General features: G+C 43.1%; 1 protein-coding gene across 11 annotated transcripts in view; it reads left to right on the top strand.

Moving 5' to 3' along the window:
- Positions 1-3,032: 3,032 nt before the first annotated feature.
- Positions 3,033-24,767, top strand: part of LOC132395802 (NACHT, LRR and PYD domains-containing protein 3-like) — a 99,533-nt gene continuing 77,798 nt past the window's right edge. For 7 of the 11 annotated variants that reach the window (XR_009512746.1, XM_059972862.1, XM_059972864.1 and 4 more), the window contains exons 1-2: positions 3,041-3,164; positions 11,542-11,703. The gene's annotated coding sequence lies outside the window, so the exon portion shown is untranslated. Of the gene's footprint in view, positions 3,165-11,541; positions 11,704-24,767 lie in introns of all 11 variants that reach the window. The other 4 variants (XM_059972861.1, XM_059972860.1, XM_059972859.1 and 1 more) reach the window with 4 other exon arrangements.

Below are 24,767 nucleotides of genomic sequence, written 5' to 3'. Positions count from 1 at the left end.
CCTCCACCTAAACTGAGGTCCAAAATGTTAGCTTCACCCAGTTGGCCTCTACACAAGAGGGGTCAACTGATGTTACCACGTGGAATAAACCTGTCCTCACTCATGGAAGCTAAAGGAACAACCCTTGGCAATCCACCAACTGGAGAAACTCTCAGGAACTGCTACAGGCCACCGCCAAAGATGAGACTGCCCACTCCCAAAACCTTCTGGCAGTCTCTAAACCTGATCTTTGGAAAGTTCCAAGTAGACTTATTATTGTAACCCCCTGGGTCGCCTCAGGCTCGCTCAGCTCGTTCTTGTCTAGGGGGAGCAGCCTTCAGCCCCGCCAAACTGGGTAATCAGCTGGTGTGGATGCTGTGTGATGTCCCCGCCTCACCCAAAAACAGACCGTACACCATATGCGATTAAATGAGTACAATTTATAAAGGTTACTATAACTAAGTGATTAATAACGATACAGTATATATGAAGAGAAAATTAAAGAAAAGGCGCCAAACTTATCAAAGTCCAAACCACTTCGTGCACAACCGTTGGAGCTCAATTTCTGAAGTCTTCTGGCCACCATTCGATCCCCTCCGAACTCCTCAACTCGCAGCTCAGGACCCTCCGAACTCCTCGACTCTCCAAACAGCTCAGGACCCTCCGAGGGGTCAACCAAGCTCATCTAGCTTCATTTCCCCCCCCTCTCCTCGGAGAATCTCCCGGCCTCGGACCCCCCTTTGGGGTCCGATCCTCGCCCAGCTTAGAGCATTGCGTCCTCTCTCTCGACCCCCTTGCGCCGATCTCCCCAAAAGCCCGTCAACAAAAGCTTACAGACTCAGAAGAAAGAACATTAATCCCCATTTGGTTTACAAAGGAATACCATTCTCGTTATCAGTAAATTAGCATTCCTGCTAGTTAACAAAAAAGAAGAAACCCTCTTTACATTATCAAAGTAGGTATACATTATGCAACATTCATATTTATTAACATAGAAAACCTACAGCACAATACAGGCCCTTCGGCCCACAAAGCTGTGCTGAACATGTCCTTACCTGAGAAATTACCAAGGCTCACCCAAAGCCCTCTGTTTTTCTAAGCTCCATATACCTATCCAGGAGTCTCTTAAAAAACCCTATCATATCCACCTCCACCACCGTCGCCGACAGCCCGTTCCACGCACTCACCACTCTGAGTAAAAAACTTACCCCTGACATCTCCTCTGTATCTACTTCCCAGGACCTTAAACCTGTGTCCTCTTGTGGCAACCATTTCAGCCCTGGGAAAAACCCTCTGACTATCCACATGATCAATGCCTCTCATCATCTTATACACATCTATCAGGTCACCTCTGTCACTCCAAGGAGAAAAGGCTGAGTTCACTCAACCTATTCTCATAAGACATGCTCCCCAATCCAGGCAACAACCTTGTAAATCTCCTCTGTACCTTTTCTATGGTTTCCTGTAGTGAGGTGACCAGAACTGAGTACAGTACTCCAAGTGGGGTCTGACCAGGGTCCTATATAATTGCAACATTACCTCTCAGCTCCTAAACTCAATCCTACGATTGATGAAGGCCAATGCACCGTATGCCTTCTTAACCACAGAGTCAACCTGCACAGCAGATTTCAGTATCCATTGTCTCCTTACAGGCAGCCACAAAACAAAGAATCCCAAATGATCCCATAAAAACAAAACCGTTGAACATCCAATCTGCAGAGAGAAAATAAAACAAATTGTACAAACAATAGAAGTAAGCAAATAGCATTCACAGTGAATGTGATTCCACAGCACGAAGCCTGCAACAGCCAAAGCAGGTCAGACCCTCAGCTCAGCGAAGAGCCAAGTAAACCTCGTGGAACAGCGAGCAGAACCTGTCTTCCCCTCCCCTCAGGTCCCAACAAGATTTTTTTTCCAATATATCTGGTCCAGCGTTTAAATCGTCCAAACAATCGTCCCCTCACTCTAGGACCCGGGCTATGTTGCATCAATATGCACTGGGCCTGCACCCCACCCCATGTTTCAGCCTATATCCGACCTTTCCAAATCAGCCTGGCTCTTAGATCAATTAAACCTCGCTCTTGGTTTAGGTGGACACGCCCCAAAACTGCCTCTCCTCAGCTCTGACTTTGCTGTTTGTCCTAACTTTGCCTCGCAACCGCATGCATAGACCTTTGACACAGCCTCACCTTTACTCGCCACTCCATTCTTTGCAGTGATTGTTTACTACAACTTTTACAGAAAAAAATAATTTCAAACACTTTAGAGTCTGCGGATGCTGGGAAACATGAGCAAGACATGTACTGAGCATCAGAGAATACTTAAGATACTTAGCAGGTCTGGCACCATCTGTGGAATTGATGTACCCACACTGAGACGTAAGGCGAGATATCGGCTTTTATTGACTGGAAGAAGGAACCAGGATGAGTGTCCATCATACTATGTCCTGGAGACTGAGGCCGAGCGTCAGGCCTCAGATCGCCTTTATACAGGGGCCTGTGGGCGGAGCCACAGGAGCAGTCAGCAGGGGGCGTGTCCAGACAGGCACAGAGTTCACCACAGGAATTCATTGCACAGATGACTGGAAGCCATGTCAGTGGGTGCATTTCGCACACATTTTGCTTTCAGGGACAATCACCAGACGTTTTTGGAGGAAAAATATTATTGGAGTGTTTGTATTCATACTCCTAATTCGACGTTTCCAGCCAAAGCCCTTCATCAGTTCTAGAAAGGAAAATAGAATGGAATTCTTCCGCAATACCAATGTTACAAGAGAGCCCTTATAGAGCATCTGCCTGTCTGTTCCGCCCCTTCAATAGCTGACAGCTCCTACACTTCCTTCACTCAGAGAGGCGGAACACCCAATCGATCTGCTCCACTGCCTTGCACACAGAAGATTGAACGGCGACACGTGACCATATCAGGTGTCAGATGACTGGGCTGTCATGTGAATCTCACCGCATTCAATTCAACACGAGGCGTCCGATTGGTTCACATGAATATCAATCATTATCGTTTAGCCAGTGGAAAGTAGCGGTTGCGGGCGGTAGGTAGGTAATAAATTTCTTTGGAAGCGGAAGGAGGGTTGTTGTCGTATTATTTGGGTGTGGGCTCGAGCCCGGGCCTAATGGCTCGGGACTCGGGATTCGGGGCTGGAGAGTCGCTCAATTCCCGTCAATCGCGTGGTGAGTGTTGAATTGTAGTCTGTTCGTGGGCTCTGTGGGCATTCATCGAGAATGGTGGCTAGCGGTTTAGGTCTATGACCGTTTGCGTACTTCCTCTGCACCAATATAGCAACATAACAAGTTAGATCCCGATAATTTGTACAATAATGTTGCTATAGTTTGAAATAATATTTGTATTAGTTTACAAACGTTTTGATTTCATTAGGTTGAAAAGTAAATTCAGACCTTGTAAACATGTTCCTCGTAGTGGAAGATGGTTGTACGTTGTCCTGGTGAGACCTAAAAATAAGCATTTTAGGAGCCAGATTATCAGCATCTTTTTCAATTTGTAATCTTCATTTACAAGGGAACAAAGTAGTGTGAGGAACGTGTAATTCTGTAGCAAAGGGTAGGGTGGTTATTACCTCTCACAGTTTAATCTGTGGAATTCATTTCCATTAAAGGCTTAATGACCATAAGACAAAGGAGCAGAATTAACCTTTGGCCCATCCAGTCTGCTCCGCCATTCAATCATAGCTGATCCCTTTTATTTCCTCCTCCGCCCAACTCCCAGCCTTCTTCCTGTAATGTTTACCATGGCTAATCAAGAACGTATTAAGCTCTGTCTTAAGTACACCCAACGACCTCCCCAGTAGCCTGTGGTCACAAATTCACCACCCTGGTTAAAGAAATTTCTTTGCATCTGTTTTAAATGGAGATCCTGAGATTGTGCCCTCTTGTCTTTGACCACTTTCCAGTACAGGAAACACCCTTTCCATATGTACTCTGTCTAGGGCTTTCAACATTCAAAAGGTTTCAATGAGATCTCCTCTCTCCCCCCCCCCCCCCCCATCCTTCTGAATTCCAGCGAGTCCAGACCCAGAGCCGTCAAACGTTCCTCATATGATAAGCCTGTCATTCCCATGGATGTCCCTGAATCCTCTTTAATGCCAGCACATCTTTCCTTAGATAAGCAGCCAAAACTCTTAACAATACCTAAGGTGAGGCCTGAACATCACAACCCTGCACTTTTTTCAAGACTTGAAATGATTGCTAAGGTTGCGTATGCCGTCTTCGCCTGCAAGTTAATCTTTAAGGATTACTGCACAAGGACTCCCAAGTCCATTTGCATCTCAGATTTTTGGATTTTCTCCCCAGTTGGAAAATAGTCTGCACATTTATTTCTACTACCAAAGTGCATGGCCGTGCATTTTCCAACATGGTATTTCATTTAGAAATACATTTTCATGTATTTCAACCTAGATTCACTAGGTTGATTCCTGGGATGGCAGGGCTGTCTTACGCAGAGAGATTGGAGAGATTGGGCTTGTACACGCTGGAATTGAGGAGATTGAGAGGGGATCTGATTGAAACATTTAAGATAATTAAAGGATTTGATAGGATTGAGGCAGGAAATATGTTCCAGATGTTGGGAGAGTCCAGTACCAGAGGGCATGGATTGAGAATAAGAGGTCAGTTATTTAAAACAGAGTTGAGGAAGAGCTTCTTCTCCCAGAGAGTTGTGGAGGTGTGGAATGCACTGCCTCGGAAGACGATGGAGACCAATTCTCTGGATGCTTTCAAGAAGGAGCTAGATAGATATCTGATGGATAGGGGAATCAAGGGATATGGGGACAAGGCAGGGACTGGGTATTGATAGTGAATGATCAGCCATGATCTCAGAATGGCGGTGCAGACTCGAGGGGCCGAATGGTCTACTTCTGCACCTATTGTCTATTTGCCAGTTCCTTGCCCATTCTGCTAATCTGCCTAAGTCCTTCTGCAGCCTATGTTTCTACCTGCCCTTCCACCAATCTTCATGTCATTTGTAAACTTATCAGCAGAGCCATCTATTCATCATGAACATCATTTATATACAACATACAAAGAAGCAGTCCCAACACCGATCCCTGTGGAACACCATTCATCACTGGCAGCCAACCAAACAAGGATCCTTTTATTCCTACTTGCTGCCTCCTATCAATCATCCAATACTCTAACGATGCTAGAAACTGTCCTGTAATACCATGGGCTCTTAACTTGGTAAGAAGCCTTGTGTGGCACCTTGTTGAAGGCCTTCTGAAAGTCAAAATATACAACATCCACTGCATACCCTTTATCTATCCTTCTTGTAATCTCTCAGAATTCCAACAGGTTCATCAGGAAACCATGCTGACTTTGTCCAATCTTGTCCTGTGTCAACAAGTACTCTATAACCTCAGCCTTAACTATTGACACCAACGTCTTCCCAACCACTGAAGTCCGCCTAACTGCTCAATAATTTACTTTCTCAGTTTATCTCGTAAATAGGCCTTTAATTGAAAATAACAGAAAAGGGTGTTATTTGATATTTTATATTTATTTTTTAATTGATCAAACAACATCAATACACCTCCTTCAAAACAGTCACCTATATCTTTAATCCCCTTTTGAAACCAGTTATGTAAAAGTTTATTATCCATTGTAAAAGGAATAAGCCTATTTTGAATTGACGTTCTTCTTGCTAATAAAGATTTCTTTATCTCATCGTCCATATTTACCTTATTCCATAAATCAATCAAATGTCTTAATATAAGAGATTCTTTCTTTTCCCATATCCATTTAGATTCCCATTTATATATAAAATCTTCTGGTATATTTTCTCCTATCTTATCTAGTTCTATTCTAATCCATGCCGGTTTTTCTTCATCAAAAAAAGATGCAAAGAAAGTCTAAGTTGATTTGCTTTATAATAGTTCTTAAAATTTGGAAGTTGTAACCCTCCTAATTCAAATTTACATGTCAATTTTTCCAATGATATTCTTGACATCCTTCCTTTCCAAAGAAACTTCCTCATATGTATTCAATTCTTGAAAAAATTTCTGAGGCAGTTGTATTGGTAAAGTTTGGAATAAGTATTGCAATCTAGGAAATGTATTCATTTTTACAGCATTTACTCTACCTATTAATGTTCTTGGTAACATCATCCATTTATCAAGATCTTCTTTTATTTAATAATGGCAAATGGTTTTGTTTATATAAATTCTTTACATCATTATCGACTCTTATACCTAAATATTTTATCCCATTTATTGGCCATCGAAATTGTGTTACTAATCAACATTGACTATAATCTCCTTTGATAAGGGGTAAAATTTCACTTTTATCCCAGTTTACTTTATAACCCGGTATTTTCCTATATTCTTCCAATCTGAAAGATAGTTTTTGCAGCGATTGCACTGTGTTTGTTAAATAAATCAGAACATCTTCAGCAAATAAATTGATCTTATATTCTTCTTGGTTAATTCTAAAGCCCATAATGTCTGAATTTGTTCTAATTATTTCAGCTAATGGTTCTATCGCCAATACAAATAGGGCAGGTGATAATGGGCAACCTTGTCTAGTTGACATTGTTAAGCGGAATGGTGTTGAAATCTGACCATTTGTAACTACTTTAGCTTGAGGATTAATATTTAAGGATTTAATCCATTTTATAAAAGATTTTCCTAACTCATATTTTTTCCAATACCTTAAATAAAAAATCCTATTCCAATCTATCAAATACTTTTTCTGCATTCAAGGCAACTGTCACACTCATTTCCTCTCTTTTTTGTGCCAAATGAATTATGCTAGATAACCGAGTTATATTGTCTGTGGATTGTCTGTTTTTAATAAAGCCTGTTTGATCCATATGTATTAATTTTGGTAGACATTTAGATATTCTATTAGATAAAATTTTTGCTATTATGTAATCTATATTCAACAAGGAGATAGGCCTATTTGATGTTGCTTTTAAAGGATCTTTGTCTTTTTTTGGCAATACAGTTATGATTGCTGTCGAAAAAGATTGTGGGAGTTTGTGCATTCTTTCCACTTGATATATTAATTCCATAAAAGGAGGGATTAATAAATCTTCAAATTTTTTATAAAATTCAGGCAGAAAACCGTCTTCTCCTGGGGATTTATTACTCTGAAGTGATCCTAAAGCTTCTTCAACCTCTTTTAGTGTAAAGTGCTTATCTAATCCTTTCTGTTCTTCCAAATTTAATTTTGGAACAGTTATTTGTGATAAAAATTTATCTATCTCAGCAATCTTATTTTGTGATTCTGATTGATATAATTCAGTATAAAATTTTTTTTAAAGTTTCATTAATTTCTAAAGGTTTATAAGTAATCTTATTTGCACTCGTTCTAATTGCATTTATTGTTTTAGAAGCCTGTTCTGTTTTCAACTGCCAGGGAAGAATTTTGTGTGATCTTTCACCTAATTCATAATATCTCTGTTTAGTTCTCATAATTACCTTTTCTGTTCGATATGTCTGGAGTGTATTGTAATTTTTTATTAACAAGTTGTCTTCATTTTTCTTCTGTCATATATCTTTGGGATTCTTTTTCTAATTTTGTAATATATTTTTCTAGTTGGTATATTTCTGCCATATATTCCTTCTTAATTTTAGATCTGACCTCTCAAGTATGCTTTCATCGCTTCCCATAATACAAATTTATCCGCAACTGAATGTGAATTTGTATCCAAACAAAATTGAAACCGTTTTTTCATAAAGTCACCACAGTCTTGACGTTTTAATAAAATTGAATTATATCTCCATCTATAAATCGATTCCTCCTTATTCATCATTATCATTGTCATTATTCAAGGGGGTATGATCTGACAATATTCTTGCTGTATATTCCACACTTTTCACTCTATCCTGAATATTTTTTGATAAAAGGAAAAAAATCAATCCTTGAATAAGTTTTGTCTATTTGAATAAAATGAATAATCTCTTTCTCTTGGATTAATTTTTCTCCATATATCAATCAGATTTAAATCTTTCATTAATGATAAAGTTAACTTTATTACTTTTGATTTTGTAACAACTTTAGTTGACCTATCTAAAACTGGGTCTAAACAAAAATTAAAATCTCCACCTATTAATATTTTATCATGTGCGTCAGCCAAGTTCAAGAAAACTTCTTGTGTGAATTTTGCATAATTTTCATTTGGCGCATAAATATTCATAAGAGTCCATAATTCCGAAAAGATCTGGCAATGAATAATCACATATCTCCCCACAGAGTCAATTACTACATTTTGTATTTTAATTGGTAAGGTTTTATTGACCAAAATTGCGACTCCACTTGATTTTGAATTAAATGAGGCTGCAATAACACTTCCAACTCAATCTCTCTTTAATTTCTTATGTTCTATCTCTGTTAAATGTGTTTCCTGCAGAAAAGCTATATCTACTTTCATTTTCTTAATAATGTTAAAACTCTTTTTCTTTTCACAGGTCCATTAAGTCCATTGACATTAAAGCTTAAAAAATAAAGTAAATTAATCATTCATAATACCTTGGGGAATGTTAATGTTAATGCCAAAACCTAATGAAATAGAAATATTAATTCGAAAAGGAAAAATTTAAAAATGTACATCTTGTATGTATAATTTGATTCAAAAACAGGCAATTAAACCAGGAATTCATAAATCAAGACAAAAATCAGAATCTGATTTGAATATTAAAATTGATGGAAAAAATTGGTCAAGATTATGTTTTGATAGTATGATAAATACAATAAATGTCTGACTTAGATTAGTACAATATAATTTTTTACATCAATTATATATAACACCACAGAAAATAAATAGAATAAATTCAAATCTATCTGACCAATGTTTTCGATGTAATCAAGAAATTGGTAATTTTTTTTACGTTCTACTTGGTCTTGTTTTAAAATTCAACCATTTTGGATAAATTTAAGACTTTTATTGGAACAAATTACTGGAGTACAACTCCCACATAGCCCAATATTATTTTTACTAGGTGACATTGAAGGGACAATACCGAAACTTAAATTGAATAAGTATCAGAAAAAATTTATAAAAATTGCATTGGCAGTAGCCAAAAAACTTATTGCAGTTACTTGGAAATCAAACTTATATTTAACTATGGATCGTTGGAATAATGAAATATATAGCTGCATTCCACTTGAAAAAATTACTTATAATCTAAGAAATGAATATGATATATTTTTGAAAATTTGGCACCCATATCTACAAAAGATAGGATTAAATATACAGGTCCTTTGAAGATAAAATTACAAAGTAATGGGAAAATTAAAATTAAAATTAGTTTGAACTCCAAGGAGCATGTGGGAATCCTCTGATATTCAGGCAATCTTTCTTTCTTTCCTTTTTTTTCTTTTTTTTAGATAGGGGTTAAGGGGAGTGGGAGGGTCAATATTAATTTTTTTTACTATTCTATGTTCCACTCATTCTATGTAATTCTCTTAAAAATTTAATAAAAAAAATAATTTCCTTTCTGCAGCCTCCCTCCTTTCTTAAAGATGAGAGACATTTGCAATTTTCCAGTTTGTGGGATCATGCCAGAATCCAATGATTTTTGAAAGATCATTACTAAAGCCTTCACAATATCTACCGCTACCTCCTTCGAAACCCTTGGGTGCAGTTCATCTGGTCTGGCTGACTTAAGTACCTTTAAGTCTTTCAACTTTTTGAGCACCTTCTCCCTTGTAATAGTAACTGCACTCACTTCTCTTCCCTCACACCCTTCAACACCTGGCACATTGCTAGTGTCTTCCACAGTGAAGACTGATGCAAAATACCCATTTAATTTGTCTGCCATCTCCTTGTTCTGTTATTATTTCTCCAGATTCATTTCTAGCAGTCCTATATTCAATATCATTTTTATATGAAAAAGTCTTTTCTCTCCATCTTAAGTTTTTGCTAGCTTGCTTTCACATTTCATCTTTTCACTCCTAATGATTCTTTTAGTTGCTTTTTAAAAGCTTCTCAATCGTGTCTTCCTGCTAAATTTTGCTCTGTTTGCCCTCTCTTTTGCTTTGACATTAGCTTTGACTTCCCTCATCAGCCATGATTGTAATGTATGTTGCCATTTGACTATCTCTTTCTGCAATACATCTTTCCTGTACTTCCCTCATTTTTCCTAGAAACTCACACCATTGCTGCTCTGCTGTCATCTGTGCCAACATCTCCTTCCAAGTTAGTTTAGTCAGCTCCTCTCTCATACCACTGTAGTTTTCTTTACTCCACTGGAATTTTACTTTCTCCCTATCAAATTTCAAGTTGAACTCGGTCATATTGTCATTATTGCCTCCTCAGGGTTCATAGGAAAAAACAGAGGTATAGAAAACCTTCAGCACAATACAGGCCCTTCAGCCCTACCTTAGAAATTACTGGGCTTACCTATAGCCCTCTATTTTTCTAAGCTCCATTACCTATCCAAAAGTCACTTAAAAAACCCTACCGTTTCCACCTCCACCATTGTTGCTGGCAGCCCATTCCACGCACTCACCACTCTCTGAATGAAAAGCTTACCCCTGATATCTCCTCTGTACCTACTCCCCAGCACCTCAAACCTGACCAGGTTCATTTCCCAATACCAAATCAAGTGCAGCCTCTCCTCTTGTAGGCTTATCTGCATACTGTGTCAAGAAACCTCCCTGAACACACCTAACAAACTCCACTCCATCTAAACCCGTTGCTCTATGGAGATGCCAATCCTTGATATTAAATTTCCAAATCGCCTCTGGTTCATTACATAACACCCAATCCAGTATAGCTGACCTCCTCGTAGGCTCAACAATAAACTGCTCTAAAAAGCCATCTTGTAGGTATTCAATAAACTCATTCTCTTGAGATCCATTGCCAACCTGAGGAGCGTTTGATGGTTCTGGGCCTGTACTCACTGGTGTTTAGAGGAATGATTGGGGGAGGGGTGGGGGATCTTATTGAACCCAATCAAATATTCAAAGGCCCAGATTGAGTGGTGGTGGAAAGGATTTTTCATAACCAGGGGCATCTAGGACCAATGGCACAGTCTCAGGATAGAAGAGTATCTCTTTAGAACAGAAATGAGGAGAAATTTCTTTACCAAAAGATCATGAACCTCTGGAATTCATTGCCATGGATGGCTGTGGAGGCCATCAGTGGGTGTATTTCAAGTGCAGCTTAGATTCTGATTAGTAAAGGTGTCAAAGGTTACTGGTAAACAACAGGAAAATGGAGTTGAGAGGGAAGGTAAACCAACCACGATTGAATGGTGGAGCAAACTTCATGGCCTAATTCTGCTCCTATGTCTTATGGGCTAATGCAGTTTGAACAGGAGGTGAAATATTATTACTGCTTCTAATTAAATTAAACATATGCTTAACTTGTATTAAGAAAAGGTGTTATATTGAACACAATACAATTTGGTTATGTCAAAGAACCAGCCTGTTATCCTCGCTCTGAGTTAGTACTGGATTTGAAAATAGTTTCTCACAAATTTTGCTTTCAGGGACAATCACTAGTCATTTCTGGAGGAATGAAATGCAGTTGGTGTGTTTGTATTCATACTGTGAATCTAAGTCGCATCTTAATAGACTGTAATTTGTACAGGTTCCTCTGTTCACAGATCATCAGTACAGATGCACCTCAGGGTGGTGAGTTTATTGCCTTGCTCTGCTCTCTGCAGCAATGCCATCTATGATTTACCCACCACGTTGCTGTTGTTAGCCAAATCATGGTTGATGAGCCACTGTACAGGAGTGAGAACTATTGGTGAGTCGTTTCGCAATAAGAAAATCAACAAATATTTTGTGTTGTGTTTGAGTTGTATGTACTGTGTTGTGCACCGTGGTTGTTTGGCACTGTGCATGAATGTGGCACATGAATGACAATCAACTGGAACAAAGCCGAAAAGTTGTAGTTAAATTTAGAAGAGGGAGGTTTGGAAGTCAAGTGGCAGCTGGGTCAGAGGTGGAGAGTGTAAGCAGCTTCAATTTCCTGGATATTAACATCCCCGAAGACCTGTCCTGGGGCCAGTACATTGATGCAAATCTTCTAAGTTCTTAGAAGTGTTACGTATCCCGTAACTGGATAACTCACCAGCAAAGATAGAGAGGTCCGTTGGAGTCTGATGGTACTATTTTCAAATGTTTTATTCAAAAGGGGAGCACAAAAAGCAAGGTTAACACAAACATTCAGATCGTATATGTCAGTAAAAACTCAATCTAAAACGCGGGTATAGCAATAATCATCATTATGAAATAATCTCGACTGTTGTCTAGGGGATAATATATTGTCCGTTGGAAATATAAAAGTCACTCAGAAGTCTGCAGACTTTTTCCTTCCAGCTGTGTTTCACATGTTTTAGAGGGATTGGTGGAAAACGAAAAGAAAACTTGCCCGGGTCTTTACGCAGCCACTCCGTTAAATCAGGGGAGCGTTGTTTTCCCCGTTGTTAATGTGAGGTCTTTCTCGGTATCATCAGCCACCCACTCCCTAGGCCAAAGGAGCTAGGAGCGCACGTGGCGTTGCGCGGCTTCCAGCTCTCACGGGAGCGTTGAGCGATCGAGTTCTTCGGGAGCGTCTCTCTCTGGGGGTACCGCCTCCTACAGTCCCCTTTTATCTTTACTTGCAGAGTTGTGGCTGTCCATCAAAGTAGGGTGATGCAATCTCCACCCCCACATTGCTCGAGGGTATTCATGCCCATGGTAGTTGTCACGTAGCCGGGACATGCACGTAACACAGGTGCCTCTACAAACAATGAACAATGGTCAAAACCGTTGCATTGTCTCTCACTTCCGAGTCCCGAATTAATAGCGATCTTGCGATTCTCCGGAAGGACGGGGCTGCTCCCGCTCCTTCGGCCCCTCAGAGCTGTGTTACCTTCATAACACCTCCACTCTAAACAGTTTTTTTTACCAGCTGTTAAAAAAAACGAAGTTGTACAATGTCTTACAGAGTTTTTTTTAACAATACCCAAGCTTGCTTTCTTTTTACAGAGCCATACAGTTACACCTTTTATTCAGCATCTAGATAAACAATCCGCTAGCACATTATCACTCCCCTTAATGTGCTGTATCTTAATATCGAATTCCTGCAGCATCAGACTCCAGCTCAATAACCTCCTGTTTTTATTTTTCATATTGGCCAGGAATACCAACGGGTTGTGATCAGTATAGACCACTAGGGGCTTTTGCGCGGGACAAATGTACACTTTGAAATGTATCGCCAACACAAGTGCCAACAATTCCTTTTCTACAGTAGAGTAATTCCTCTGGTGTACATTGAACTTCCGAGAGAAATATGCTACCGGGTGCTCCACTCCATCCCCTGCTTGCTGTAAGAGGACCACTCCTGCAGCCTCATCACTGGCGTCCATTGCCAAGGAGAAGGGTGCTAACAAATCGGGTGCTTTTAACACTGGGTGATAGCACAATATGACTTTTAACTTTTCAAAAGCACTCTGACAAGAGGAACCCCACTCAAATCTTTCCTCCTTCCACATGAGTTTTGTAAGGGGGAGCGCAATGTCCGCGAAATTTCTACAGAATTTCCGATAGTATCCCACCATGCCCAAAAACCTCCTCAGAGCCCTTTTATTGTAGGGTACAGGAACCTCAGAAATAGCCTGTACCTTCGCCTGCACAGGAGCCAACTGTCCCTCTCCCACCACATACCCCAAATAGGTGATAGTGGCATGACCAAATTCACTCTTGGCAAGGTTTACAGTAAGGTGGGCTGTCGACATTTGGGTAAACAGATTTTCCACAGCCTCCAGGTGCTCCCCCCAGGTGTCACTCCACACTATCACATCGTCAAGATAAGCCTTGGTGTGGGTTAATCCCTTTATCACAGCGTCTATCATCCGCTGAAATGTCCCTGGTGCATTTTTCATCCCAAACGGCATAACATTGTACTCGTACAACCCGGACGGGGTGACAAAAGCGGAAATCTCTTGAGCCCTGTCCGTTAAAGGAACACACCAGTACCCCTTTAGCAAGTCAACTTTTGTGATGTACCTCGCCTTCCCCACTTGGTCAATGCAATCATCCAGCCGGGGAATAGGGTAGGCATCCGTCTGGGTGACCGCATTGACCTTCCGGTAATCGGTACAGAATCTTATGGTACCGTCCGGTTTTGGGACAACCACGCAAGGAGAAGCCCACGCGGAAAAGGATTCACGGATTATCCCAGCAGCTAGCATATGTTCAATCTCCTTCCTTACTAGCTGGCTCTTTTCGGAATTCATACGATAAGGTGCCTGTTTTATGGGCTGAGTTGAGGTAACTATCACATCATGTTGCGTCCCACTACACCTTCGGGGAACATCTGGGTATAAGTCTGCATGCCGATGAATGAGCTGTATTATCCGCTCCCTCTGTTCAGGCTGTAAGTGTATAACTTTATCCCCAAGGCTTGCCAATACCATAGAGTTCTCCAATCTGGTGGGGACTATACCTATCTTTTCAAACCGCTCTGGTCCCTCCTGACCATCACCCCCTACCTCATCAGTTTTCATGGCCGCACCGACCACAGCGGGGGTAGTGTCATGGTACCTTTTCATCATGTTCACGTGAACTAACTGGGTTGGCTTTCGCCGATCGGGGGTTTCAATCACGTAATTCAGCGAGTCTGTTTTCTTACGCACTGTATATGGTCCTGGAAACCTCGCCTGAAGGGGATGGTTAACTACCGGAAATAGGACCAAAACCTTGTCGCCTACGTAAAACTCTTGTTCTCTCGCTTTAAGTTATACCACCGACTGATTTTTTCCTGGGATTCTTTAAGGTTTTCCTTTGCCAAGGCGCATACTTTATGCAGCCTCTCCCAGAATTTCAGAACATAGTCGATCGGTCGACTGGAACTGTCGGGCTGGACCACGTTTCTCTCAGGAGGGTTAGAGGGCCCCTGGGCCTGTGACCGAAAACGAGCTCAAACGGACTGAACCCCAGTGAGCACTGGACTGTATCCCTGACAGCAAATAACAGAAGGGGTAAAGCCTCATCCCAGTCTCGAACGTTCTCCTGACAATAAGTTTTAAGTATGGTCTTTAGCGTAGCGTGGAACCTTTCCAACGCCCCTTGGGATTCCGGGTGGTACGCGGAGGCTAGAATTTGTTCTACCCCTAGCTGGGTCATCATCTGCCTAAATATGGTAGATGTGAAGGTACTCCCCTGATCCGATTGTATCTCCTTAGGCAGCCCCACTGTGGTAAAGAATTTAATGAGGGCCCCTACCATCACAGCGGTTCTAATATTACCCAGAGGTACAGCCTCCGGAAATCGTGTAGCAGCACACATCATGGTCATGATATACTGCCGCCCCCTTGCTGTTTTTGGTAGGGGTCCCACAAAATCCACAATGATTCGGGAGAAGGGCTCCTCGCACGCGGGGATGGGTCGTAGGGGTGCCTTAGGGATAACTTGATTTTGCTTACCCACCATTTGGCAGGTATGACACCTTTTACAATATTCAATAATCTCCTTTCTCAGGTTTGGCCAATAGAACTCTCTTTGAACCCGATCCACTGTCTTTGTTATTCCCAAATGCCCACCTGACGGTCCCTTATGAGCTAAATTCAAAATTTCTTCCCGATACACTTTCGGGACTACTATCTGATGTACCACTGCCCAGTCCTCATCGACCAACACCTTGGGGGGCCTCCACTTCCTCATCAACACACCCTCCTTCAGGTAGTAACCTTCGGGCTCAGTTTCAACCTCGGTCTCCGAAAGAACGAACTCTCTCAAGGCTATCAGCTCCTCGTCACTTTCCTGTTCCCGTACAAACTCTCGTCTGGCTAGTGGCAGGTCAACCTCCCCCTGTTTACTCTCTCCCCCCCTCCTTACTCTCCGGTTTATCTTCCCCTGACCCTCGCTGGTACAGAGTCAATAGACAATAGACAATAGGTGCAGAAGTAGACCATTCGGCCCCTCGAGTCTGCACCGCCATTCTGAGATCATGGCTGATCATTCACTATCAATACCCAGTCCCTGCCTTGTCCCCATATCCCTTGATTCCCCTATCCATCAGATATCTATCCAGCTCCTTCTTGAAAGCATCCAGAGAATTGGCCTCCACCGTCTTCCGAGGCAGTGCATTCCACACCTCCACAACTCTCTGGGAGAAGAAGCTCTTCCTCAACTGTTTTAAATAATTGACCTCTTATTCTCAATCCATGCCCTCTGGTACTGGACTCTCCCAACATCTGGAACATATTACCTGCCTCAATCCTATCAAATCCTTTAATTATCTTAAACGTTTCAATCAGATCCCCTCTCAATCTCCTCAATTCCAGCATGTACAAGCCCAATCTCTCCAATCTCTCTGCGTAAGACAGCCCTGCCATCCCAGGAATCAACCTAGTGAATCTACGCTGCACTTCCTCAATTGCCAGAATCTCCTTCCTTAAACCTGGAGACCAAAACTGTACACAATATTCCAGGTGTGGTCTCACCAGGGCCCTGTACAAATGCAAAAGAACATCCCTGCTCTTGTATTCAATTCCCCTTGTAACAAAGGCCAACATTCCATTTGCCCTCTTCACTGCCTGTTGCACTTGCTCATTCACCTTCATTGACTGATGAACTAGGACTCCTAGGTCTCTTTGCATTTCTCCCTTACCTAACTCGACACCGTTCAGACAATACTCTGCCCTCATGTTCCAGCTTCCAAAGTGGATAACTTCACATTTATTCACATTGAATGACATCTGCCAAGTATCTGCCCACTCACTCAGCCTATCCAAGTCTCCCTGTATTCTCCTAACGTCCTCTTCGCATGTCACACTGCCACCCAGTTTAGTATCGTCAGCAAACTTGCTGATATAGTTTTCAATGCCCTCATCTAAATCATTGACATAAATCATAAAGAGCTGTGGTCCCAATACAGAGCCCTGTGGTACTCCATTAGTCACCTCCAGCCAGTCTGAGAAACACCCATTCACTGCTACCCTTTGCTTTCTATCTGCCAACCAGTTTTCTATCCATGTTGAAACCCTGCCCCCAATGCCATGAGCTCTGATTTTACTCACCAATCTCCTATGTGGCACCTTATCGAATGCCTTCTGAAAATCTAGGTACACAACATCCACTGGCTTACCCTCGTCTAACATCCTTGTTACACCCTCAAAAAACTCCAACAGATTAGTCAAGCATGATTTGCCCTTGGTAAATCCATGCTGGCTCGGCCTAATCCTATTTCTGCCATCTAGATGTGCCACTATTTCGTCCTTAATAATGGACTCAAGCATCTTCCCCACGACTGACGTTAGGCTAACAGGGTGATAGTTCTCCGTTTTCTCCTTCCCTCCCTTCTTGAAAAGTGGGACAACATTAGCCACTCTCCAATCTTCAGGAACTGATCCTGAATCTAAGGAACATTGGAAAATGATTACCAATGCATCCGCAATTTCCTGAGCCACCTCTTTTAGAACCCTCGGATGCAGACCATCTGGACCCGGGGATTTATTAGCCTTCAGTCCTACCAGTCTACTCATCACAGTTTCTTTCCTAATGTCAATCTCTCTCAATTCCTCTGATATCTTATGACCCTGGCCCATCCATACATCTGGGAGATTGCTTGTGTCCTCCCTGGTGAAGACAGATCTAAAGTATGTATTAAATTCTGTTGCCATTTCCCTGTTTCCCATAACAATTTCTCCCAATTCATTCTTCAAGGAGCCAACATTGTTCTTAACTATCTTCTTTCTCTTCACATAGCTAAAAAAGCTTTTGCTATCCCCTTTTATATTCCTGGCTAGACTGAGCTCATACCGGATTTTTTTCTCTCCGTATTGCTTTTTTAGTTAAGCTCTGCTGTTCCTTAAAACTTTCCCAATCATCTGTATTCCCACTCATCTTAGCCCTGTCATACTTCTTTTTCTTTAATGCTATACAATCTCTGACTTCCTCTGTCAACCACTGTGGCCCCTTCCCCCTCTTTGAATCCTTCCTTCTCATTGGAATGAACTGCATTTGCATCTTTTGTATTATGCCCAAGAATATCTGCCACTGCTGATCCACTGTCTTTCCTGCCAGGGCATCCGCCCATTTAACTTTGGCCAGCTCTTCCCTCATGGCTCCGTAGTCTCCTTTATTTAATTGCAACACTGACACCTCTGATCTGCCCCTATCCCTCTCAAATTGTAGATAAAAACTAATCATGTTATGATCACTACTTCCTAATGGCTCCTTTACTTCAAGATCACTTATCAATTCCTGTTCATTACACATCACCAAGTCCAAAATAGCCTCGTTCCTGGTTGGCTCAAGCACAAGCTGTTCCAAAAATACATCCCTTAGACACTCCACAAACTCCCTATCCTGGGGTCCAGCACCTACCTGATTCTCCCAGTCCACCTGCATGTTGAAATCTCCCATAACGACTGCACTACCTTTAGCACATGCCAATGTTAACTCCCTAATCAACTTGTACCCAATATCCACGCTACTGTTTGGGGGCCTGTACACAACACCCATTAGAGTCTTTTTACCCTTACTGTTCCTCAGCTCAATCCACACAGACTCTACTTCCCCTGTTCCCAAGTCACCTCTTGCTAAGGACTGAATCTCATTCCTCACCAACAGGGCCACCCCACCCCCTCTTCCCATATTTCTGTCTCTACGATAGCACGTATACCCTGGTACACTCAATTCCCAGGCCTGTTCCCCTTGCAGCCATGTCTCCGTTATCCCAACAATATCGTAGTTCCCCATTTTCATCTGAGCTTCAAGCTCATCTGTCTTATTTCTGACACTACGCGCATTCAAGTATAGAATTCTTAGCCCATTCCTCCTCTCTTTGCTTAAAACACTGTCTACAGTACCTAACCCAGCTCCTTGAACTTCCATCGGGCAAATTGCACCCTGAATTTTGATGACCTTCTCAAGATCACCCAAACCTTGTACACATTTAACCCCATGCACCTTCTGACCAACCCTCTGGATCTGGATCCCTGCCCCCTGCACATCTAGTTTAAACCCCCACCCCCCCCCCCCCCCCCCGAGCAGCACTGGCAAACACTCCTGCAAGAATGTTAGTACCCCTCCGGTTCGGATGTAGACCATCCCTTCGAAACAGATCCCAATGTCCCTGGAACAAAGACCAATTATCCAAAAACCTGAACCCTTCCTTCCTGCACCATGCTCTCAGCCTCGTATTAATGTGCATAATCATTCTATTCTTCGCCTCACTCGCACGTGGCACAGGTAGCAATCCCGAGATTGTCACCCTGGAGGTCCTGCCTTTCAGCTTCACTCCTAACTCCCTGAACTCTCTAAGCAGGACTCCCTCACTCACCTTACCTACATCGTTGGTCCCTACATGGACCACTACATCTGGGTTCATGCCCTCGTTCTGAAGAATAGCCTGCACCCGATCTGAGATGTCCCGGACCCTGGCACCAGGGAGGCAACATACCATCCGAGACTCCCGATCTGCCCCACAAAATCTCCTATCTGCCCCCCTGACAATAGAATCCCCTAAAACTATCGCTCTCTTCTCTTCCCTCCTCCCCTTTCTAGTTGAGGGTTCAACCTCTGTGCCAGAGGCAGGACCATTACAACTCATTCCTGGTATGTCATCCCCATCAACAGTATCCAGTACGGTATACTTATTGTTAATGGGAATGGCCGCAGGGGTGCTCTGCTCTCTCTGCCTGCTCCCCCTGCCTCTCTGGACCGTAACCCATCTGCCTACTTCTTGGTTTTTTGGTGTGACTACCTCCTGATAACTCCTATCTATCTCTGCCTCCACCTCCTGAATGATCCATAGTTCATCCAGCTCCTGCTCCAACTCCCTAACTCGGTCTGATAGGAGCTGCAGCTGGACGCACCTTTTGCAGGTGTGGTCATCAGGGACAACTGTGTCAGTAAAAGTCAGTAAAAATGTGTTGGCCAAATCAAAACCGTCCAGATTTAATCTGCTCTCTCTCTCAGCTGTCTTTTTCGACATGCTGCGAGTGACCGCGCAGGCGGGGTATATCTTCAGATCCGAGGGAGGGGCCTCAATCCTCACAGGCTGGGTTGTCAGCTTCACGGCTGTTCCCATTTTCCCTCCCGCTAGGTCGTTCCCCAGAAGGACATCCACGCCTTCCCCCGGCAACTCCGGCAGGACCCCCAGCTCTACTGGTCCCGACACCAACTCACAATCTAGAATGACCCTATGCAAGGGTGCCACTTCGGTCCCTTTTCCTATGCCTTTCAAGGCTACCTCTCCCGTCGGAGGTCCGAACTCTAGCACCTTACGACTAATCAATGATAGCTCAGCCCCACTGTCTCTCCAGATCCGTACTGGAATTTGTGGGCCCCCCTCCTCCAGGGACATGGTTCCTTCGGAACTAAATGTCTCACGCCCCTCCTGTACTCCATCTACCAGGGGCCCTCTCGCCGATTTCCCGATCAACTCGATACATCCTATAGGGATAGCTGCTTTCCCTTTTTCTGTCTCCCTCCTCGGAGCGGAGCACTTTGATGCAATATGCCCACCTTTCCACAATTAAAACAGGTCAAACCAGGAAATCTCCAGGTTTCTGGCCTGGTGTCCTCACTTTTTCGGCTAGCTCCCGGCTGAGTTTCCACCTTAGCCGGCGGGCTTTCCCTACTGTTCCCACGGTCTCTCGGGTAACTTTTTGTCGAGGAAAACCTTGTCTTGTGAGTGAGGGTATATTCATCTGCGAACCTAGCAAATTCTGAGACGGACTTAGTTGGCCTCTCGGTCAAATATATCCGGATCTCCTCCGGAACACAACTTTTAAATTCCTCAATCAAGAGTAACTCCCTGAGACGCCCATAATCCTCGTCCACTCCTTCTGCAGTGCACCAACGGTCCAAGAGCACCCCCTTCTCATGGGCTAGCTCGGTATACGTTTGATTCCACCCTTTCCTTAAATTTCTAAACTTTTGTCTATAGGCCTCAGGTACCAATTCGTAAGTCCGGAGAATGACCTTTTTTACCTCATCATAATTCTCCGCTCCTCCCTCCTCCAGGGACAACGCTGCATATGCTCGTTGGGCTTTCCCCTTTAACACACTTTGTAACAACGCCACCCACTGCTCTTTTGGCCACCTCTGATTTACTGCCACCTTTTCAAAAAGCAAGAAATAACTATCGACATCTGGCTCCTCGAACGGGGGCACCAATCTCAACTCCCTACTAACATTAAACCGCTCTGCTTGGTCTAACCCTTGATCTCTTCACTCGTTCTTCATCTTCTCAATTTCCCGGTCATGTTGCCTCTGTTTCTCTTTCTCGTTTGCTTCTAGCTCCTTTAGGTGAATTTCATGCTGTCTTTGCCTCTCCCTTTCTCTCTCTCTCTCTCTCAACCACTTCCAGCTCTTTTAACTTAATTTCACGTTCCAACTTTAATTTCTCCACCTCTAACTGAACCGTCCCACTTGATGGTACCTTTTCAGGGATATCTCCCAATACCTCAGCTTCAAACTCCTTCATTATGGCCCTTCGTACCTCCCGCTTTTTCATGGACGACCTCACTTCTGGAAGGTTCAACCCCTTCGCTAAATTTAACAAGTCTGATTTGGTGGCCGTCGGGTTTTCCATAAATTCACCCACGTCCATCTTTGCTGGTTTCCCGTCTGGCTACCCGCGTAACCAGATTCAAGTTTTATACAATTGGACTACAAGCCCGATTCACTGGCCTCCCAATTTGGTGTCAAATCCCGAGACGAGAAACCCCAAGTTGTTACGTATCCCGTAACTGGATAACTCACCAGCAAAGATAGAGAGGTCTGTTGGAGTCTGATGGTACTACTTTCAAACGTTTTATTCAAAAGGGGAGCACAAAAAGCAAGGTTAACACAAACATTCAGATCGTATATGTCAGTAAAAACTCAATCTAAAACGCGGGTATAGCAATAATCATCATTATGAAATAATCTCGACTGTTGTCTAGGGGATAATATATTGTCCGTTGGAAATATAAAAGTCACTCAGAAGTCTGCAGACTTTTTCCTTCCAGCTGGGTTTCACGTGTTTTAGAGGGATCGGTAGAAAACGAAAAGAAAACTTGCCCGGGTCTTTATGCAGCCACTCCGTTAAATCAGGGGAGCGTTGTTTTCCCCGTTGTTAATGTGAGGTCTTTCTCGGTATCATCAGCCACCCATTCCCTAGGCCAAAGGAGCTAGGAGCGCACGTGGCGTTGCGCGGCTTCCAGCTCTCATGGGAGCGTTGAGCGATCGAGTTCTTTGGGAGCGTCTCTCTCTGGGGGTACCGCCTCCTGCAGTCCCCTTTTATCTTTACTTGCAGAGTTGTGGCTGTCCATCAAAGTAGGGTGATGCAATCTCCACCCCCACATTGCTCGAGGGTATTCATGCCCATGGTAGTTGTCACGTGGCCGGGATATGCACGTGACACAGGTGCCTCTACGAACAATGAACAATGGTCAAAACCTTTGCATTGTCTCTCACTTCCGAGTCCTGAATTAATAGCGATCTTGCGATTCTACGGAAGGAGGGGGCTGCTCCTGCTCCTGCTCAGAGCTGTGGTACCTTCATAACAGAAGCTTAGAGAGAATTAGTATACTGTGAATTCCAATTAATTGGGCCACATTTAGCGTAAATGCCAATTAAGCATTTGCCCCAAATAGCTGGTTTCCAAGAATCATTAAAAAGGTATAAAAATGACGGACTAATATCCTTGCGGGTTGGTTTGTTAGTGCTGCTCCGGTGGGGGGGGGGTGGGGGGGTGGTGGTGGTGAGTTAAACTAGATTTGCAGGGGGAGGGGTACCAGAGTGTTAGAGCAGGTAGTGAGGTAGAGGAGGATACAGGTCAAGAGAGAACTGTAAGTATAGTGCATGGAGTAATGCCAGATCTAACGTATAAAGAGGCTTTGAGGAAAGAGAAGCAGAATAAAGGGTGTAAAGGTAGTAAAGTAGAAAGGCTAAAGTGCGTGTATTTCAATGCAAGAAGCATCAGGGACAAAGATAATGACTGAGAGCTTGGATACATACATGGAATTATGATGTGGTAGCCATTACAGAGACTTGGCTGACACCAGGGCTGGAATGGATTTTCAATATTCCTGGATTTCAGTGTTTTTAGAGGGAGGGGAAGGGGAGGAGGGTGACATTACTGCTCAGGGATGCTATTGCAGCTACAGAAAGGGTGGGTAGTGTGGCAGGATCCTCTTTTGAGTCAGTATGGGTGGAAGTCAGGAACAGGAAGGGAGCAGTTACTCTATTGAGAGTATTCTATAGGTCCCCTGGTAGCAGCAGAGATACCAAGGAGCAGATTGGGAGGCAGATTTTGGAAATGTACAAAAATAACAGGGTTGTTATCATGGGTGAGTTTAACTTCCATAATATTGATTGGCACCTGATTAGTTCCAATGGTTTAGAGGGGGCAGAGTTTGTTAAGTGCGTCCAGGACGGTTTCCTGTCACAGTATGTTGACAGACTGACTAGGGGGAATGCCATACTAGATCTAGTATTAGGTAATGAACTGGGTCAGGTCACAGATCTCAGTGGGTGAGCATCTGGGGTAACGGTGGCCACTGCTCCCTGGCCTTTAACATTAGCATGGAAAAGGATAGAATTAGAGTGGACAGGAAAATTTTTAATTGGGGAAGAGCAAATTATGAGGCTATAAGGCTAGAACTTGTGGGTGTGAATTGGGATGATGTTTTTGCAGGGAAATGTACGATGGACATGCGGTCAATGTTTAGGGATCTCTTGCAGGATGTTAGGGTAAAATTTGTCCCGGTGAGGAAGATAAAGAATAAAGGGTGAGGAACCATGGGTGACAAGTGAGTTGGAAAATCTACTCAGATGGAAGAAGGCAACATACATGAGGTTTAGGAAGCAAGGATCAGATGGGGCTATTGAGGAATATAGGGTAGCAAGAAAGGAGCTTAAGAAGGGGCTGAGGAGAGCAAGAAGGGGGCATGAGAAGGCCTTGGCGAGTAGGGTAAAGGAAAACCCAAGGCATTCTTCAATTATATGAAGAACAAAAGGTTGACAGGAGTGAAGATAGGACTGATTAGAGATAAAGGTGGGAAGATTAGGTGCCTGGAGGCTGTGGAAATGAGCAAGTTCCTCAATGAATACTTCTCTTCTGTTTTCACCAATGAGAGGGAACTTGATGACGGTGAGGACAATATGAATGAGGTTGATGTTCTGGAGTATGTTGATGTTAAGGTAGAGGAGGTGTTGGAGTTGTTAAAATACATTCGGACAGATAAGTCCCCAGGGCCTGATGGAATATTTCCCTGACTGCTCCACAAGGCGAGGGAAGAGATTGCTGAGCCTTTGGCTAGGATCTTTATGTCATCATTGTCCATGGGAATGGATTGGAGGGAGGCAAATGTTGTCCCCTTGTTCAAAAAAGGTAGTATGGATATCCAGGTAATTGTAGACCAGTGAGCTTTACTTCCGTGCTGGGAATGCTGTTGTAAAAGATTCTTAGAGGTAGGATCTGTGGACATTTAGAGAATTATGGTCTGATCAGGGACAGTCAGCATGGCTTTGTGAAGGGCAGATCATGTCTAACAAGCCTGATAGAGTTCTTTGAAGTGACCAGCCATATAGATGAGGGTAGTGCAGTGGATGTGATCTACATGTATTTTAGAAAGGCATTTGACAAGGATCCACAAGGTCAGCTGATTCAGAAAGACAGAAGGCATGGGATCCAGGGAAGTTTGACCAGGTGGATTCAGAATTGACTTGCCTGCAGAAAGCAGAGGGTTGTGGTGGAGGGAGTACATTCAGATTGGAGGGTTGTGACTTGTGGTGTCCCACAAGGATTGATTCTGGGACCCCTACTTTTCGTGATTTTTGTTAACGACCTGGATGTGGGGGTTGAAGGGTGCGTTGGCAAGTTTG

Source organism: Hypanus sabinus, chromosome 6 (assembly GCF_030144855.1).
Source record: "Hypanus sabinus isolate sHypSab1 chromosome 6, sHypSab1.hap1, whole genome shotgun sequence".
In the NCBI taxonomy this organism is placed as follows: Eukaryota; Metazoa; Chordata; class Chondrichthyes; order Myliobatiformes; family Dasyatidae; genus Hypanus; species Hypanus sabinus.
Note: the sequence above shows the minus strand (reverse complement) of the source record. Positions and strands in the feature narration are given on the sequence as shown.